At 48.0% G+C, this 16,922-nt stretch overlaps 1 protein-coding gene across 5 annotated transcripts in view; it reads right to left on the bottom strand.

Annotated features, from left to right (window-relative positions):
• Zfhx3 (zinc finger homeobox 3) overlaps positions 1–16,922 on the bottom strand; it is a 235,895-nt gene that overhangs the window by 169,205 nt on the left and 49,768 nt on the right. Inside the window, exon 2 of one of the 5 annotated variants that reach the window (XM_051169206.1) lies at positions 4,294–4,398. The exons of the other annotated variants lie outside the window; for them this stretch is intronic. The gene's annotated coding sequence lies outside the window, so the exon portion shown is untranslated. The remainder of the gene's footprint in view (positions 1–4,293; positions 4,399–16,922) is intronic. 5 annotated transcript variants of the gene reach the window in all.

Below are 16,922 nucleotides of genomic sequence, written 5' to 3'. Positions count from 1 at the left end.
CCACTGACCTAGTGTGATCTTAAATAACACAATGAGAATGCTAGTATCATGTATATTATATATACACAAACATATTTACAAAAGATCCAATATAATAAAATAATAGTAATAATTCATCAAAGACTTCTCTAATGATCTCAATATTTTGTCGTTTTGGGTGCTGGATTGATTCTTTCTCATTCCGAAGTTACTAAAGTAAAGTTCTAATACAAACAGAAATCTAAGAAATGAAGCAAATCCGCGAGTGCAACTGTTCAGGGGAAAGGCCTATCAGGTATAGCAGATATGAGGGTGGACTGTGGATTCTGTCTGGTAGAACAGGTTATCAAAGCCGAGTTCACTAGCAAGAGACCCTGAACTACTGGGCATTTCTCTTTCCTCATCGTCACAACAACCCTCTCAAGAGCAGAAGGAACTGCTGAAGTTCAAGGCTGTGCAAATGTCAGAGAACGGAACTTGGGCTGGACATCTGCTACATCTGCAGTTCAGGGCTGCAGCTAGAGGTGGGCCCTTCGGCTTTCTTTGATGCATGTCTGATTTATGAGAGACAATATATCACCAGAGGTTTTTCTCTGGTCCCGTGGCAGCTACGGCCAGTACGTAAGAGCCCCATCCAACTCTCCTGGAAGGGAAACTACGTCCTCACCAATAACTCAGCCAGCCAGTCATCACAGGAGAGGTGGGCCCCGGTGAAGGGAAGTTCCCCCTCTCTACCTATCCCCCCCCCCACGCCCCTCCGCCAGCAACCACCCGCCATATGACTCTGAAAATAGGATGAAGAGAAGGCCACACAGAGTGCTCGCCATCAGTAGCTCAGGCATGCGGCTCAAAAATTGGCACTATAACAAAACAAACAAGGGCTACCCTTTGAAGACTCATTAGCAGAACAACATACATGAAGCCACATGCAAACACACACACACACACACACACACACACACACACACACACACACACACACACACCACAGTCTCTCACCACACAGCCATGCCAGTCCTTGACATGGCCCCCCACTGGGCACCCCCTTCACAGATCCTTTCAGGTGGGATGTATGAAAATTCCCTTGACTTCCTGTTCAAAGAGCACAGCAGTGACAAAGATCATGTCACAGAGTTCTCCACTACATGTCTCTGTTTTACCAATGGGATGATTCAAGGCTCCTCAAAACCACTTCGGGCTCGGGAGTCAGCTCTGTTTCCAAGTTCCAGCTTTACTGCCAAGTGGAAGAGCTGCAAGTGCCAATGCCCAGCCCTAAGGGCTGCAAGACAGACAGGCAGAAGCGGGCCCTGGTGGTTTTTCCTGAGCGTGAATAGGAGGTTTCCAAATTCCAAAGATGAACCCCCAAAAGCAGAGGAAGGGACAGATGGCCGACGGGTGACAAAGAGCAGCCTGGACTCCTATTCTCTGTCTCTCCCCCATCTCACAGCTTACACTGAGAGCTCTTCCTCACTGGCTTCTTCAGAGAGAGAACTTGGTAACCTGGACAGCAACATCGAAAAGTGTCTCCTCACCCCATTGAGAAGGCCCACAAGAGAAGCAAGCAGCTATGGTAACATTCGGACCCTCACAAAGCCAGTACCGATGGCCCACAGGGGGGTCTTTCCCCTCCTGCTGCCTTGGGGGCCCCCGACAAGCAGCTACAGAGAAACACCAAGGCCACTCTAAATAGTACTTGGATTAATTATGTTTGAAAGTCTCTTATCCCAGCACTGCTAAGAAGGAACAATTGAGTTTCGGAATGTGTGTGGTTATGTATTTTTTCCTTAATGGCTTCCTGAACACCCTGGTTAGGTCTGGTCCCATGGGGGAAATTGTCCGTCTGAGTCATCAAGCGTGATCAATGCAGATCAAGATGCCATGCTAAGTGTCTAGGATAGCAGAGGAGGTACATGTTTCTGCAATTGTGCACACACGAAACCCAGATACTGGGTGACAAAAGATGTCCGCTCCCTTTGGAACGGCCTCTGCCATCCTTTCACCTCTGGAGCTGTGATCACAGCCCCAGAATGTTCTACCAGGCGGTCTAATCTGGGAAGAGGCCAGGAGGTAAGATTTCAGAAACTCTATAGTTCCAAGAGATTTCCACATTAAACCATCACAAGATGAAATTAAAGCTGGCTGGCTAACGGGTCTAACTTCTTGGGCTTCAGCCACACAGAGAATGCTGAGCTTTTGGCCCTGTTGGCCTTTAGTTCGAAGCTACTTAACATAACACTGATCTGAAGCATCACAGGCCACTCTAATGATTTCCATTCGCTCATAAGAAATATTTATTGAGTGCCTACAACATACACAGCGTCCTTCCTATTGATGCAGCCTCCCGCTAGCTGGACTCTCAACCCAGAGTGTGAGCATGTTGCTGGTGGAAGTGGTCTGGCCATCACACCGTGGCAGCTGATAGGATTCACTGAACAACGCACTTTCCACTCATCCCTCTCAGAGCCTTCCGGCTCTGACGTCAGAACCGTCCTACATATGAACCCAGATGTGGTAACAGTGACCTGAAGTCCACTGGGCTTAAAAATCTGAGTTATTTACAGCATATGGTGCAGCAGGTTGAGCAGCTGCCCTCAACCCTGTGACACTAAAAACACTGTGGCCTGAGACTTAAAGCTCATCTCCCGAGTCAGACTCTCAGAAGTTCTCACCGCCAATCTACGCGTGGGACAACCAAGAAAGGGACACTACAAGTGCTTGAGACCATTTCTCAACAGAACCCCACCCCACCCCACCCCACCCTGAGTGAAGAGCGCACTGCCCCACGTATACCTACACAAAACTGCCAGTCTCGGTGTCACAGCCACACAAGTATCGTTTCTGTCTCTGATAAAGTCACGTTGGTGAGGGGATACAGTTGCATTTCTGCTGGCTCCCCTAAGGTAACCCAACAGGTTTCCTATGTCCTCATTTGCCCTTTGTAGTCCCATCCTGGTTCCTCTGGCCTCAGCTCCTCCTCAGGCGAGGTCTTATGACGACTTTACAGGCTCCACAGACCACGTAACCGGCGGGCGGAAACACTCTAGACGTAGTGCATGACCTCCCCAAGTCTTCTCAACCCGGGTAACAGTAAACACGCAGTCACTGCTCTTCTACCTAGAGGCAACCTGGCCCAGCTTTCATGTAAGCCAATGTTCCTTCATAGCACCTCATGCTCTTCACACGCGTGCACTGGGAGCCACGCAGAGCAGCAGAGAGGGGAGAATGGACATGAGTCACCTCTAGCCACCAGCCATGCTTTCAAGTTGTCCCACCCTGGTGCATCAGGCTCCCTTAGCACAGATGGCGGGGGGGGGGGGGGGTAGGGCTACACACAGACACACACACACAGACATACACACACAGACATACACACACAGACACACACACGTGAACAAGAGAAGCTAGGATTTCTGGGGTCCTGGGATTTATTTAATGTCTATTTGCAGGAGACTCAAGAAAGAAAAGGGCTCATCACAAGGTAACTTTGCAGACTCCAGAAGCCGAGCAGCGGAAGTTCTGACACAAATTCAAACTATCCCCAAGCTGGGTGAACTGAGGAAGGAGGAGGAAAGGAAGGTACTGGGGATTTTCTTTTCCTTTTTCTTCCCTTCCGCCCCCCCAACCACCCCCGGGGCCCATTCCTGAGCCTTGCACTTCCCAGCCCCTTCTGCCTCTGGGATGGTAAGTGTTACTCAGCTGCAAGGCCTCTTGCTAATTGTGGGTTTTTATTTTTATTTCCTATTACCCTCTTGCACGCCTGATGAGATTGCTTTACCGGAACTGACACAGCTGGAAGCAGCAGGCCTACGTGGAGCCTCTGAGGAGGTGATGCAATTTCATTTTCATTGATCAGAAATCAGCAGGGCAGTAAGTGATGGGAAATTCCATTAGAAGAAAACTCACGAGCCATGAGCCTCGAGTTTCTAGCCACACCCAAGGCCCCACCCCCCCACCCCCATCCCAGAGGTCTTGCCTTCCCCTGGACCCAGAGTCTACTCAGAGCAGCAGATAGGAAACACTCTCCTCAGACTGACCAGGAAAGGACAAAGGACAAGGGCTGCTGCCATCTGGGATGGGGCTGGGGGGAGGGGGGGTGCACAGCAATAGGACTTCTTGAAATAACAGACACTTATGGTTAAAACTTCTACTGGTTACACAGAACACTTCCAGCAAATGGGATCCTTTACGCCACTCCCACAGCTTCGCAAACCCCAAGATTTAGGGATCCCTTTCCAAGAGTCAACAAACGAGAAAGGAATTCATGGCAAGACCCGTGATAATAAACACTCAAGGAGGTGACACTCTAGTACCTACCATTTATTGAGCGCCTACTGAGTGCCGGGCACTGTTCTAGATCCTCCACGGGCACACGCTCCAGGTCCTCCCCGAGCCCTCTGTGGGGAATGTTGTCTCGGTCTCCTGAGGAAGGAGGCAGCGGGAGGTGGAAGAAAGCCCGTTGATACCAGGGCCTTCCAAAGCACCAGGCCAGGTCTCCCAAGCAGCAAAGGGGCGCTGTGTGTGCACAAGAGTTCACGCGGGAGACTGGCAGGTGGATGGAGCACATCTGATAAACCAGCCTCTTTTTGTCCAGAGGCAGAAGGTAACAGATTCGGATTTATCCACCTCCACCATCCCCAACACTGGTAGCACTCCTCTGTCCCAGACTGGAACTACATACAGGTGGTCTTCTCTACGGAATGTATGGAATGGCTACTGTTTTAGCAGTTAAAAGCCCCCCCAACTGTTTGTCCAGCAAATATTGTTTCACTCACCCAATGGCCTAGAGAAAAAACAGTGGAGGGCTATTTGAAAAGACAGGTTCCACAAAAGGCACGCCACCCAGGTGGCTCCTCAGACCACCATCGGCCAACTGTGTCTCATAAAAGATGAGCCAGACAAAAGTTGGGCCATAGTTAAAAAAGGAACACGGCATCAAAACCACCACCAAATAGAAAATACCAGCTGACTAACTGAGGGTAATATGCTGAGCCCTGACTGGTCACCTAGTCCACAGCTTCAGTGTCAAACCCAGGGCCCTGCACTTACTAGACAAGCATTGTACTGTCGAGCTACCCCAGCCCGTCAACGGCTCAAGAAAGCTGAGACTCCGTAAGTCATAAGCCCTCAGTGAGCTTGAAGAGAAGTATATCCAGTACATAGACACCTATAGGTGTTGCTTACAAGAATAAACAATAGCTCAACATAACATGAATCAAAGCCAAAGTGAAGGAAATTAAAAAAAAAAAAAAAAAAAAGTAGAGAAGTTTGGGTAAGATTGAAAGTTAAAATGCATGCATTAGTGACCTACACAATAAGCCATGGATCTGCCTCTCTAGCATATCTGTAAGTCAACGCAGAAAGCATACTCACACGCTGGAGGGTCATCATTCACAATATAAATGAGAGAAGGGACAAGGCAATTGGTCTGGATGACTTACCTCTCAATTGCTAAAAGTAGGATGAGCATGTGGGCAAGAAGTGTCTGAGTGAGATGTGCCTCTTGGATCTCTTTAGGGAGGTAATAATGAGAGTGCTGGAGTGTGAGGCCATCCAGATTCACTCCTGCCTGTGATAGACAAGACTAATGACCCCAGAGGGTGTTGGTGGTTTGCCAGAGGTCAGACAGCTGGTCAATGGCAGAGAGAAGAGGAGGAGAGGGCCTGAGCTTCTCATGCCAGGCTAACAGTGGTCTCTCTCACACACAGGTATCTATTCCCCGTTCCTCTTCAAAATCCCCAGGGTGGAGGGGTAGGAGGGTGCTCCATTGGAGGTTGGGGGTAAATGGCAGAAAACACAAACATACAAACAACAAACAGTTCCAGATTAGGAGAGACCTAAGAAGCAAAGAACTAAGTGCACTATGAACTCTGCATGAACAGCAATGCTAACCAACCAGCTCCTTATAAAAAGGCCAGGCATGGCAGTGCATGCCTTTAATCCCAGGGGAAGCAGAGGCAGGTAGATCTCTGTGAGTTCGAGGCCAGCCTGGTCTACAGATGCAAGAACTAGGACAGGCAGAGCTACACAGAGAAACCCTCTCTTAAAAAATAAAAGCAAACGAACAAGCCATGTTGACGGCTCTCAGAAGACTCTACATCACAATTTGGTATTAGCTAAGTTTAAGATTCACCTAGCATGTCTGAGGCCCTATGTTCAATCATCAGCAGTGAGGAGGAGGAAAGCAGGGGAGGGGTGCCTAAGTATGTCTCAGGGCTGGGGTGTAACTCAATGGTTGGACACAATATCCTAGCATGCCAAAGGTCTTGGGTTCAGTCCCCAGTACAGAGAGGCAGACAGAAAGGTAGGTCAGCTTTGTTCAGGAATAATGATAACGTTTATATTAAAAACAAAAGCATTATGATGCCTTTGAATTGGCTTCAAAAATATTTCAAGAAAAGAACAAAAAGAAAATTAAATGAATCCAGAGAAAAGTTAATTACTGAGTCCAGGTGATAGTGACAGAAAGGTTTGCTCTTTTATTCTCTTTTTCTATGGGATATTTCCCTTAGGCACACTATCAGACATGTCTTCTGAAGTAGCGATGCCACTAGAACCAGGCTACCGCCTTCAGTTGGCAAGTTCAAGGCAGGCCAGAGCCTCTTCCAAAGCTATGAAGGTCTCCTTCCTTTAAGAGCTTTGTGTCTAAGGAAGACCCCTCACTCAGCTCTAGCTATCCCTAAAGCTCACTTTCAAACACCACCATCACCCGGCCTCCACCTTTAAGAGTTAATGGACCACCGCCACACTGCCACCATCAGAAGAATAAAGGAGAGGGTGATTTATCCCACCCCAGGCTCGGTGCCTATCACTGTCCTTAGTGAGCAGAAATGAGCCTCCAACAAAGTATTAGCCACCCAAGCTCCCACAAGCCTTGACTTAACACCTTGGAATCCATAGCAGATCAAGCTCCCCACCAAAACAAACAAACAAACAAACAAACAAACAAACAAAAACAAACGAACAAACAAAAGTCTCTAGTCTTGATTTAAAGGGTTAAAAAAAATATATGGGGGAAGTGCTGGAGAGATGGTTCAGCACTTGTTCCTCCTGCATACGACCCAGGTTCGATTCCCAGCACCCACATGTTGGTTCATAACCATCTGTGACTCCAGTGCCCTTTTCTGACCTCTACCAACATCATGCATTGCATGTGGTATACATACATACACGCAGGAAAAACACCCATAAAACAAACTCGATAAATCTAATGTTAAATATATATAGTTGTGCTAGTTAAGTTTTGTCAACTTGACACAAACTAGCATCTCCTGGGAAGAAACTTCAACTATGGAACTGCCTCCGTTGGACTGACTTGGTCTACAAGTAACTCTGCGGGGCATTTTTTCTTTAAACAAAGAATATGTTTATTTTTGAAATTTTAAAAATTATTTTATTTAGTTTTAAATTTTAAGTTATTTATCCACTTTACATCCCAATGGCATCCTCCCCTCCCAGTGTCCGTCTTCCTAGCCCCATCCACCCCTCCTCCCCATCTCTGCAAAAAAGGAGACCTCCCATGGGTATCAACCAGTCCTGGTGGCCCTCCTCTACACAAGGCAGCCCAGTTAGGGGAAAGGGATGCAAAGGCAGGCGAGGTCCTGAGCTGTGTAACAATGCAAACTGTGGATGCTGTGGAGAGCACACCAATACAGCACTCCTGCGATGGATACAACTTGTAAGCCAAATAAGCCCTCCTCCCCAGGTTTGCTTTTGGTCATGGTGTTTATAACAGTGATAGATAGAAAGCAAACCAGGGTTGTAGCCGTAGTTCACTAGCAGAGTGCTTGCCTAGAACAGCCCTGTGTTCACGGGTTCAATCCTCAAGACTGTGAGAGGGTCCGTGTGTGTGTGTGTGTGTGTGTGTGTGTGTGTGTGTGTGTGCGCGCGCGCGCGCGTGTGTGTGTAGGTGTGGTGTGTGTGTATGTATGGGGTGTGTGTGTTTGTGTGTGTGTGTAGTGTAGGTGTGGTGTGTGTGTGTGTGTGTGTGTGTGTGTGTGTGTGTGTGTGTGTGTGTAAGTTACGTACACACACAGAGCTTCCGGGGCTTGAGAGACCGTGATGCTCACCACCACTGTTTCGTTGCGCACTAGCTTTCACCTCAGTCACTAGACTGCTTCGCACACTGAGCTGCTTCCCCCTGGGCAGCTTCTGTGGCATCCATCTGCAGCTAGAAGCCTGACGGCAAGTGTGCTTCTCGGCATATACGCCCCACACACACAACCCCAAATCACATTAGCAGCCCCTCCCTCCAACTCCAGTGCAGCCCCCACCATGCTGTGGGGGCTCTGGGAAATATCTCTGTAGTGGACTTCAAGGAGACAACCTAAACAACCGCACAGCCACAAGTAGCACCTGCCTCCTCAAGAACAAACGTCCCATCACTGTCTGCAACTTAGAAAAGTAGGCACGCATCCAAGACTCAGAACAGATATTACACAGGTCACAACTAACAGGTGCAGCTGTAACTACAGGGTGAGCCTCCCTAACTCAAAAATCCAAAACCTGAAACTTCCTGACTGCAACCCCACAGATGGAAAGTTGTACACTAGGATACAAAATTAGTAAACTATATATAGTTAGTTACGGCTAAGCTATGTAAGGAGTACATGAAAAACAAACTGATTTTTATATATATATATTTTTTTTAATTTGGGACCTATCTCCAAGGTATCTCACGATGTTTATGTAAATGTCTCAAAATCCAAAACAACACTGGTCTCTGGCATTTTCGAAAAAGGATACTTAACCTCTAACACTAAATGGCGAGTCTCCCCACATACACAAGAACCCTGACAGGAAGATACTAGGTTGCAGATTGATACATAGCTCAGGGTGTGAAGGGCCCTGGACCACAGGCCAAGAGTGTAGCTCAGCTGCTAAAGCACTTGCCTTGCACTCATGAGCCCCTGCATCTGACTGGTTCCCGGCCCCGCTTAAGCGAGGCACAGCGATGTATGTCTCCAGTCTCAAGACTACAGGAGTGGGTGCAAAAGGACCACACGTTCCAGGTTGTCCTCAGGGATACAGTGAGTTCAAGGCCAGCCAGAAATACATGAGATTCTATTCCAAAAAAGGGGCAAGTGCTGAGGGTGGGGGGTGGGGCAGCGCAGGGGCAGGGTGTCAGTACTAAAGAGATGGCTAGGTGGTTAAGAGCACTTACTGCTTTTGTAGAGGACCAGGGTTCAGTCCCCAGCGGCCCACAACTGTCCGTTAACTCCAGTTCTACAGAATCTGATGCCAACTTCTGGCCTTGGAAGGCACAAGGTGCATACATGGTACACACATGCATAAATTCACGCAAAACTCTCACATATGTAAAATACATCAGGCAAAAGGAAGTAAGGAAGAAAGGAAGGAAATAAATATTTTAAAATAAATACCGGGCTTGGTAGTGTACAACTCGGATCCCAGTACTGGGGAGGTAGAGGCAGATGGAGCTCGGTGAGCTCAAGGCCAGCCAGAGCTACATAGTGAGACCCTGTCTCCAAAAGACGACAGGCAGGCAGGATGAACAGAACCCGGAAAAAGGTTCAGGAAAACACCAGTGTCACTCCTTCCTGGACCCGCTTACTGAACAGGCAGCCCACAGCCAGAAACAGTCTGACCACTACTCACTTCGTCTACAGAATAGTGTAATAAGCTATGGACACCTCAAAGATCCTCAGGAACAAGGCAGGACCTACAGGAGCCGCTTTGCTCAAAGGTTACAGCCAAAGGGTAGCAAAAACGGTCCCGGTGTAACCATATCATGACCCAAAGTGCGCGTTATCTATATCAAACCAAACAAAAAGTCTCGTTTCCCCTCAGGAAAATGACCTATTCTGTGTGTGTGTGTAGTCTCTTCCACTGACTGCTGTTGGGGTGGAGCCTGAGAAGCCCTAGTCCTGTCAACCAATAACCCAATAACCAACGACAGCCATCTAAGCCTGTGTGACATTTGCAGGAAGAACTCTGGTATTCAAAATAGCACTTTCTCAAGGAATTCTGGGAAAAAAGATGAGGAGCTGAAGAAGGCCGAAAACAGTGACCAAGATATCCTAGATATCTCCCCACTTAAAAGGAGGATGACCTCACAGGGTAAGATCCAAAGGGAAGGCCTGCTTATGCCATGGCTCATGCAAGGCCTGCATCCCTGAGCACAAAGCCATTCCTACGCTTGCTCTCGGAGGCCCTTCTTAACCTGCACAGATCTGCCTCCTCGCTCTGTGGCATGAGCTTGGTCCCAGAAGACCCTGCCCAGCAAGCCTGTGTCCTGACGTCACAGCAGAGTCCCACCACTATGACCCTGGCCGTGCCAGTCACAGCCTACAGTTTTCTGCCTTGCTGTCCACACTGAGGCCTGACCTCCTGACCCCCTGACCCCGAAATGTATACAGTACTGGCTGACTAGGGCATGAGCCCTATTGGCAGCAATCTTTTCCCAACACAACACCTTCGCCTACACTTGCTTGCACTTCCCCAGGCCCAACCTTTGACCCTCTCTGTAATCACACAACAGCTCTCTCTGGTATCCTACAGACACAGACAGCTACAAGAAGGCTGCTGACCGTGTCACCCAATTCACCTCCCCCCTAATCCAAGCCTGCCTTGCCGCCTTCAGATCCTCCATGAAACGTGTGCTCACAAAACTTTAAAAATTCACTCCTAATATATGATAAGTCAGTATCACTCAAGTTGAACAGCACCTGTGTTGTGAGGTATGCAATGTTGGGGGCCCTGTCACAAGCGTTAGTGGGCCAAAAGGGTTAAGGTTTGCTATGGTACACAGGCTCATGTTACCAAGACTCAATGGAACTTTTTTCCATATTTATACGTACTATATTAGCATATGTATGTATATATCCATCAGTCAATGATACATACTAATATGCATATTAGTATCTGTGAACATAAATATGCATGATATCCATATAACATATAAATGCAGTATAGGCACATCATGACCCAGTCAAAATGCCCATATCTACATGGAACCAAAGAGACAAAAGGGTGCATTCCCATTGCCAACATCATCTATTTGTGGGTGGTTTCCTCAGGAGACCCTCTGCTGTCACAGTGGAGCCCCAAGTCCAGATGCATACAGATAGACACACACAAACACACACACTCACAGATACACAGATACACCTCTCTCGATTAAAACAAAACAGAGCAATTTAAAAAAGCATCCTAGAAAAACCAATACACACACACACTCAGAAATACATATGTACATAGACACACACATACACACATACACATACACACACACACACACACACACCACCATACCACCACCACCACGACAACCACGAACTCCCTAGCAAGATCTTATTCCAAGTGGTGGCGCACGCCTTTAATCCCAGCACTCGGGAGGCAGAGGCAGGCGGATTGCTTTGAGTCCAAGGCCAGCCTGGTCTACAAAGTGAATCCAGGACAGCCAAGGCTACACAGAGAAACCCTCTGTCTCGAAAAAAAAAAAAATTTTTTTTTTTAATTTAAATATTATTGAGCCCCAACAGGACAAACCCTGGCCCTGGCTGAGTTCAGAGAGTGAACTCTAGCTGTTTTGCTAGGTTAAAAACTGCCCTGGTCACCTTCATTCCAGCAGGAGGGATGGAGACTATAAACATTAACCAGACCAGAGACAGGACAGCCAGCGAAGGCGATACAATCTCATGCGGCACCAAAATCCACCTCCAGCATTCTGTCTTCTGCTGATAGACTGTCTCACCTCAGATGCTCATTGGCCCAGGGGAACCTGAATGCTGCAAGCAATGTTCTTAGATAAGCAGTTTCGCTCTAACAGTAAAAGGTGGATCAGAAAATGAGCACGCGAGGAGGGCCAGGGATGCCTGTTACACACTGCCTCGGGCCTCGACTGAACTCCACACATGGCAGTCTGTCCCACAGGAAAGGTGAAAGCCACGTCGGAATGGACCATAGGGATGACCAGAATGCCCCCTCTCAACATTCAGACTCCTGAGTCACTACCTGGAACCCCCAGATGCTGAAACTTACACACTGTCTCTGGTGCGCACACGCACGTGCACGCACACGCACGTGCACGCACACGCATGCAGACGCACACACAACACCTTTACAGAGTTGCATTAGCGTCCAGATCCACTGTTTAAAAACCCTTTCTTCTCTCAGGCACTCTGAGATAAAACATGTATTCGCATCACTGGCCGGCTGTCAAATTCCGGCACTTGGAGAGCTGCGACCAGAGCACTCTTTCCGACAGTGGTAGGCACAGGCTGTGCCAGCAGAGTAAGGGTTAATGGAAGCTGACCGCAGCACAGTTGTTAAGGTAATCAATACCACTGAGATACTAAAGCAGCATAAGCCACAATATTGATTGCCAAGAAGATGATAAAACTGTTTATTATGATAATTGCAGGGTCCCTGCAAGATGCTCCTAGCGCTTCCTAAAGCTGTTTACAAAACTAATAAAGATTTGCCATTTCAAGGTCTTTCATTTGAGCCAATGCCTCAAACTCCTAACTCCCTACCCAAATGCAGGCCTCACTCCTGAGGCTATTAGGAAAAGCCACTGCAGTACGCCCTAGGTGGAGCACTTCACTTAGAAGCCTAAGGAACTAGGCTAACCCCTTGCCCTGTGGAAGAGAAGTGCAGCCATCGGACACTCGGGGCGCGCACAGTTCCTGCCCAGAGCCCACCATGTGATAACTGCCGGCTTTGATTGATAGAGGGGGCTGCTCTGGGCTCCTCAGCCTGGCATCCATTTGTAACAACACATTGAAGAAACCGCATCACCTTGGTTGGTAATTAAAACTTCTCGGGAGAACTTGGTGGCTGTGGGAGTCGCTGAATACCACCATCCAACACGGCCTCTAGAACGCGGTGCTAGCAACCCATGCCAGCGGTGCCCTGGGTGAGTTCTAGCACCACCCAAGGCATCAGCTTAGTGGGAACTGCCTCCTTTCTAGCTACAAACACAGCCCTCTGCTTTGAGATGGGGAGTCGGGAGAACCCGCACTATCATGACGAAGTGTGATGTGGACATGCTTTTCAACAGTAGGTGTCTCATGGGTAGCACAGTGCTCTTCAGACTGCTCGGTGGAAAACCATGGAGTCCGGAGACGCAGTAAGTGAGCCTCGGCCCCACAACCCTCTGCAGAAGGGCAGAGTGTTCTGAAGCACAGGAGAAAAATCAAAAGGAGCTCACACTTTTTGCAAGAGCCCCAGTAGCCCGTTCCACTAGTATCCGGAAGACAGGCTTGTCCATCCGTCCGCCCTTACTCAACACTCAAGAACTCTTGGCTTGATCTACAGCGCCAAAAGATTCAACCCGTAAGGCAGTCACTTCTGCAACTGAGGCAGCGTCGCTTTGGTTTCTCCTCCCCCTGCCCTCAGACCTGGGCTCCACCCTCTAGGGCAGCCACTGCCTTCTAGCAGCTCCCAGCAACCCCAGCCCTGAAAGGCCACAACCCACAGAATGAGCCCGTGAGTGCGCGTGCACACACACACACACACACACACACACACGCGCGCACCATTTAATTTGGAGACAAGCAGAGACACGCACTCCTTTGTAGACACCTGGCTCTACCTCACCTACTCCCAATCGTACAGAAATCAGAAACATGGAGCCAGTTTTAGGCAGAGTGCAATTTCTTTGCCAAAGACCTGGCCATGAACTCACAGGTACCGCAGTGTGGCTGGAAGGGATGCATCAGAGATCATCTTAGCTGGGGTGCCTGCTCTTACAGGAACTGTTTGGCACCCAGGAATAGATGGCTTCAGGGAAATGGAAGGGTTCTCTATGACAGCATTTCATAAACAGCACACTCCCAGGAAAAGGGTGGCAGACAGCCGCCATCCACCAAACTCCAGGTGGGATTCTCACCCATTCACATATGACCATGAGCTCCATCTTGACAAGTGACTCCCTGGATCTGATACCAAAACAAGACTCACATTAAATCTGCTGTTACTTTTTAACCACATTTGCACATATTACCTGGACTCTTAACAATGACTTCAACAATAAATATGTATCATTTGTTTTATATATGTTATATTACATATTTATATATAAATTAAGTGTTATATTACATATTTATATGCATAACATATATAACAAATAACAATATATAATGTATATAAAACGAGTATATATAAATATATGACAAATTATATATATACATACATGTGTGTATATATATATACATACATGTGTGTATATATGTGTGTGTGTATACACACACACACATATATATATATACATATATGAATCATATGGTCCACACTTGGAAACCTGCCCACAGTAGCCATCTGAGCCTGCCTAAGTGCTAAGAACCATTTAGGAGCATTGTAAACCATTAGTGCCATTAGCTCTAATCTGACCTCAACAAAATAAATCAACCTGCTAGGAACAAATTTAGAAGCTTTCCAAAGTCAAGTTCTGAAACCCCAAATGGCTTACAAGCTCAATGCAGGGCAAGGACAAGAGGCCACCTGTGCTCCCACCTTCCTCACCAGACGACAAGGCATGCTGGCAGGAGGGCCACTGGCCACCGATGACCAAAGACTTCGCTCCACTCCTTTCTGCATTGACCCCATGCATATCTGTTACCCAGGCATCTCTGAAGGCCAACTTCCAAAACATTTGGATTTATTTGGGTTGATTTCCAAGGCAGCCTGCTGGCTTTCCAACGGTGCTAACTCACTCCTTCTCAGAATGGGTTGGCGCTCATTCGGCCAGCCTTTGTAGCTTCCCGTGCACGCCACCGTCAGCAGACTGCAAATGCACAGCGTCGACCGGTGTTCGGTCTTTATCGTTATTCTCGGCTAAGAGTTACACGTTCTTTTCAAATGCCAGTGGTACTTCCTGGATTGAGAAACAGGAAGTGAAAAAGAACTATGGTGCCATCGACTCCCATTAGCAGATGAGCGAAGAAAGCTAAGGCCAACCATACTAGACAAACGGGCCGTCGACGTGTGGAAGTCAACAACCCGTGGTGTGTTTAAACGATGAAAACGCACTGCATAATCATTTGAGGACAGAAGAAATGAGTAGCGAGGGTGAGGGGGGAAAACAAGTTAGTAACCGGAGAAGCAGGGCGCAGCACAGAGAGTTCTATAACCCGAGTCTGGAATTGCTAAAAGCTGAGTAATCCTTTCCAGCTCCACCCAACATGAATTTCCAGGTATCAAATTATATGTTAATTACACCAATGTGAAGTTATATGAGGGGAAGTGGTGTAGGCAGCACCCAGTGGCAGAAGTTCAGGGACACTTGCATTTTGTGAAGCATGCTTTGTGCACAGGCCTGAGGCGTCCCTGGCTCCAGACAAGGAACTCAGAACAGCAGACCCCCCAAGTTAAACTGCCTACCTCTTCCCCTCTTCAAGCTACCCAGCCAGGGCCCTAATCCTCTCTAGCCAAACTCCCCCAACTTAGGAGCCAGGTTCTCTTCCTTTCTGTGCATCTGACACAGGGGCAAACAGTGCTATATCCCAACCCAGTGCAGGCTCAGCCAGCCTCAAGTTACTCAAGGCTTCCTCTTAAAGTAATCAAGGTTACCCCTCCCAGCTCTGGCAATGCCTAAGGCTCAGGAGAGCACTGCATCTTGCTGTGTCCTGACCCCCCATTGTACCTGTGTGGAGACCCAACAGGGAGTCCAGAAAATGCTCCCAAAATGCACAGGAACTTCAGGAAGCCTAGCAATAGAGGTCACTGCCTCCCAGGCACTGCTCTGTCCCTGCTGTGAACGGAGAACACTGGGGGAGTCCAGGCCTGTCCCAGCCACAGTGGAGACACACAGCATAGGGCCTAAACACAGCTATGCAGGGATCTCAAAAACGACCCACAGGAGAAAACACACTTTTTTCCCTTTGGTCTTTCATTCTCTCTTTAAACCCACACCCAACCACCCCACCCCCCCAGACACACACACACCAACTAATAATGCATCCAGGAGGCAGATATGAGGAAGGCACTCAACACTTTGATGTGGACCAATACCATACCAAAGAAATCCTGTGCATAGCTAAGTTTGTAGGATACTAGTTTAGTATATATTAGTATAGAATAAACTTTGCAGTGTTGGTACAGTGTCTAGTGTAACACAGTATGCAGTGCAGAACAGTCTACGGTGTGACACAGTGTCAGTATGACACAGCCATAGTAGGCACAGTAGATGGTAAAACTCCAGTGCATACACAGGAGTTGTACAAGTGTCAAGTCTCGTCTGCACTGGGCTGACATCCTAGCCAGACAGATCATGTGAAAGTGGCTGGGGGCGAGGGGGTGGTGTGCAACTCAGTGGGAGACTGCTTGCCAGGCGTCATGCATGAACCCTGGTCTCCATCCCCTGTGCAGTGAGTAAGTAAATAAATAAATAAATAAATAAATGCTGCGGCTCCTTGGCCTTTGGCTCACTGCTGGCCTCACCTGCCTGTGCGGCTTCCTGTGACGGGTAGTATTCAGTACAGTGGATGCTTGGCGGCTATTTCCTGTTGTTATTTGTGCACACAGACGCACAGAGAAAGAACGTTTCATGTGGTGCACAGTCCAACAAAGACCTGTCTCATTTTCAATGCTTAGAGAGGTAGAGTCCTGCCTACAGTCACACATGTCAGGTGACAGAAGTATCGCGGGGGCCCCGTAATCTGCAGGGGACACATCCTTAGGTGTCCGTTGGAAGTCTGAAACTCCAGGCAGAACCAACTTCTAAGTATGTGCTTCCTCTTCTCACACATACATACACATGACAGAGCTCAGTTTATAGGCTTACCAGTTTGTAAGCAGGTTAACAACAATAACTAACAGCCAGGAGAATAACTAACAAAATGCTATAATAAACATTACTTAAAACCTAGAATTCTTCCTCTCTGGGATTTTCCACTTAGTTGGTTGTTGTTTGTTTGTTGTTGTTGTTGTTGTTTTAGGTCATGGGTGAGCTGGGGCAACAAAAACTGTGGAGGGTAAAATAT

The sequence above is a fragment of the Acomys russatus genome, chromosome 26 (genome assembly GCF_903995435.1).
Source record: "Acomys russatus chromosome 26, mAcoRus1.1, whole genome shotgun sequence".
NCBI lineage: Eukaryota > Metazoa > Chordata > Mammalia > Rodentia > Muridae > Acomys > Acomys russatus.
This window is presented reverse-complemented; position numbering and strand designations above follow the sequence as displayed.